The 3,991-nt window shown below is 43.8% G+C and overlaps 1 protein-coding gene across 1 annotated transcript in view; it reads left to right on the top strand.

Annotated features, from left to right (window-relative positions):
• LOC117939769 (son of sevenless homolog 1-like) overlaps nucleotides 1-3,991 on the top strand; it is a 24,941-nt gene that overhangs the window by 9,532 nt on the left and 11,418 nt on the right. The window lies entirely within an intron of this gene.

Below are 3,991 nucleotides of genomic sequence, written 5' to 3'. Positions count from 1 at the left end.
TGTCTTCGGTTTAAACTTTTAATCATGTTTCTACGTTAAAGTATGGCGATACAGCACGGTCCCAAAGAGGGGGGGTTTGGAGCGATGTTGAGCAATTTCCTGACCATTTCCCATTCAAGTCTATGAGAAATCTTTCACTGTTTTTTTTGGTGATTTCGTGAAAACCGCCCAGCAAGTCTCTTAGAAAAGTCAAAGCACATCATTCCCTATCATTACACATGTTTTGATGTATTGTGTGTGCGCGTGTTGGCAATGCTCCGGGACTAGTAGCAGGGCAAAAGACAGGCGGAATAATAACTAGAAAATTCCGCAGAAATTTTATCAGTGTGACTGCTATTGGGGCACATGCGAATAGCAATAAAACTTAATAAAAAATAGTAAGGGAAACAGATATACACAGATCAATAACTTTTTAAAATAATAATAATAATAATACATTTTATTTATAATGCACTTTTCGTCAATAGATCTCAAGGGTGCTACAGGTAAAAAAAGAAAAAGAAAAAAAGAAAGAAAATTAAGCTATTCTTAGAAGAGAGGATAAAAGGCATCTAAGGGGGGGGACAAAAGCTTTGCTAAAAAGAAATGTTTTAAGGCCTTTTTTAAAACACTCAGTGGGTTGAGGTGCCCTCAAGGTGTCAGGGAGGTCATTCCACAGACGTGGGGCAGCAGCCTAATGCCCATCTCCCATGGTCCTGGGTCTGGTTCTGGGAATGTGGAGGAGGTTTGAGTGAGTCGAGCGAAGGGAGCGGGTTGTGTTCTGTGGTTTGATAAGTTCTTTGAGGTAAGGGGGGGGGGCATGTCCATGGAGGCATTGATGTGTGAGGAGGGAAACCTTGAACTCCATCCTGGTGGAGATGGGGGGCCGGTGTAGTGAGTGGAGAATGGGGGTAATATGCTAATGATTCCGCACTCTCATCAGGATCATAGCTGCAGAGTTTTGAAGGTACTGAAGCCTCTGCAGACTCTTTCTAGGGATCTCAATTAGAAGTGCGTTGCAATAGTCCAGTCGGGAGGAGACAAAAGCATGAACCAGCTTCTCTGCGTCTGGGAGGGAGAGAATGGGTCGGAGTTTGGAGATGTTACGGAGGTGGTAGAAAGAGGTCTTGCATAGGTGATTTATTAGGGCTTCAAAAGTAAGTTGGGAGTCCATTTTTATACCAAGATTACCAACTGTTGATGAGAGCGGGATGTTAGTACCGGAGAAGGTGGTGCTGGTGATGGATGATGATTTGGTCTGATGAGGAGTTCCAACCAGGATGGCTTCGGTTTTGGAGCAATTGAGTTGTAGAAAGTTTTGCTCCATCCAAACCTTTATCTCCTCCAGACAGGTGGTGAGACCTGATGGGGATGATTGCTCCATCCAAACCTTTATCTCCTCCAGACAGGTGGTGAGTCCTGATGGGGATGACTGTGAGGGTGGGGGGTCAGCTGTGACATTTACATAGAGCTGTATGTCATCAGCATAGCAGTGGAAAGAAATATTGTGGCAGCTGATGATTTGGCCAAGGGGGATAAGGTAGAGGATGAAGAGGATGGGGCCAAGGACTGACCCCTGGGGGACACCACAAGTAACTGTGTGTGGATTTGATTTGGAGTGGCCTAGGGAGATGTATTCTGTCCAGTTTGTGAGATAAGATCTGTACCAACTGAGGGCAGTGTCATTTAGTCCAGTAGTGAGGTGGAGCCAGTTTAAAAGAATGCCATGGTCAACAGTATCAAACGCAGCAGAAAGGTCAAGGAGGATGAGAAGGGATGAAGAGCCAGCATCAGATGATATGAGGAGGTCATTTGTGACTCTGACTAGGGCTGTCTCTGTACTGTGGGCAGAGCGGAAACCTGACAGGAATTTTTCAAAGAAGTTATGATGTTTGAGGCGGTCCTGAAGGTGAGTAGCAACTGCTTTCTCAAGTACTTTCAATAGTGGGTTTTTTAAGCAATGGTGTGATAATGTCATTTTTTAAGACGGAGGGAACATGACCAGATTGAAGGGAATTATTTATAGCAGCGGTGATCAGGGGACTTAGGAAAGTGATATGGGATTTTACCAGGGATGTCGGGAGAGGATCTAGGGGACAGGTGGAGGATTTCATAAAACCTATTTAAGACCTTTCTATTTCCCAGAAACAGCTATGAAGAAGCTAGCGCTTAACCAACCAGACTCTATTTAAAAAAAACAGTCTTTGAGCTAACATATTTTCACATGTAAATCAGGAAAGTAGGTGTTTATTTCCACCAATACTAGAGTTGTGATGGTTGGGAAAGTGTAGAGTAGACCAAAAATAGTTTTTCATAGTTTAATATGGTTTCTCTTGACTCTGAAGGAAGTGTTTGTTACGATGCTAAAATTTATTTACATGAAGTCTGGTGGGTGTGGTCCATCATGACATCATGTTAGCTGACAGATAACTCTTCTCATTGTTGCTATGGTAATCTCCACATTGAAGAATCCAGATATTTCTTTTCATAGTTTCTATCAACAGTTGGTGCAAATAGAGCCAAACATTTAAGTCCGATAAACTCCATAGTTACATGTCTGCGCCCGGCACAAGATCTCCTACATTTTGACCAACTATGATGTCTAGAGAGTTAAAACTGGAGGAGAGAGAGACATTTGTTTGAGAACCTTCCAGAGATTCGTACCGCTGCCCCCCCCACTCTGTCCTTCACTCTAGCTCTGAACATTCCACCAAGTACACACACATCTGAGAAGATCTGAAAACAGGACTATACGTAAGCTGGGATTTGAGAGAAACCATGCTTGATATCTGAACACCCATTCAACCCAATAAACGCCAAAGTCTTGTCTTCGGTTTAAACTTGTAATCATGTTTCTACGTTAAAGTATGGCGAGGCAGCACGTCCCCAAAAAGGGGGGGTTTTGAGCGATGTTGATCGATTTCTTGAACATTTCCCATTCAAGTCAATGAGACAATTTTTTTAGCACACCATTCCTGATCATTACACACGTTTTGATGTATTGTGTGTGCACGTGTTGGCAACGCTTCGGGACAAGTAGCAGGACGAAAATGTGGCGGAAGATGAAGAAGAATAATAAGTATGGGGAATAATAGTCATTGCGCCGGGTGCTGCTAGTGCAGCACATCGGCACACTGAATAATAAGTACGGGCAATAATAATCCTTGTGCTGATTGCTGCTGTTGCAGTAGAATAAAAGATTGGCATGTAACAGAGTTCAGCTGAGTGCAACAATAAGAGCTGAACACATGAGTACAGGCTGAGTGGTGGACTCCTCCCATCCTCCCTGTTTCCCTCTGGACAGGAATGGGGGGGCTATCAGAGGAAGTTTCGTCAGTACCTGGGCGGTGCTGCTGCAGCTTATTGTTCTCTGAAAGAAAGAAAAGAACTGACAGAGGAAAACTCTGCTCATGTTTTATGAAGTTGAAAGTTTCTACACTAAGAGAGAGGAAGGAGAGGGGGAATAAGAAGGAGAGGAGGAATAAGCAGGAGGAGAGGACGGCCAGGAGGAATAAGAAGGAGGAGGAGGAGAGGAAGATGGCTGGATGATTGTCAGGTGGATATGAGGACGTAGGTGATCTTTAGTTTCTTCTCTCTTCGTCTTTTAGCTGCCGGTTGGGTGGAGATTAGTCTTCACTCCAAGCTCTTTTTCTAAAGTCTGGCTCCACCACAGATGCATTCTGGGATAGGAGAATAAACTCTCTGGGGTCTTTAAGCCAGTCCCAACGGCGTTGGGCTCTGCTGAATCGTCTGTGGAAGGAACAGAGAAGATCCCTGAAGGAAACAGGAAGCAGACGTTCAGCAGGAAGTCGTCTGTGATACCTGTGGAGGAAGGTCTGCTCTGCTAAACACCCCCCCGCTAAAGAAAACTCCTCAAACAATATTAGTTAGAGAGGATCTAACATATACTTTATATACCGTCCCAGTTAGAGATGATCTAACATATTCTTTATATACCCTCCCAGTTAGACTTGATCTAACATATTCTTTATATAACGTCCCAGTTAGAGAG

This window comes from Etheostoma cragini, unplaced genomic scaffold, assembly GCF_013103735.1.
Source record: "Etheostoma cragini isolate CJK2018 unplaced genomic scaffold, CSU_Ecrag_1.0 ScbMSFa_1075, whole genome shotgun sequence".
NCBI classification, from domain to species: Eukaryota; Metazoa; Chordata; class Actinopteri; order Perciformes; family Percidae; genus Etheostoma; species Etheostoma cragini.
This window is presented reverse-complemented; position numbering and strand designations above follow the sequence as displayed.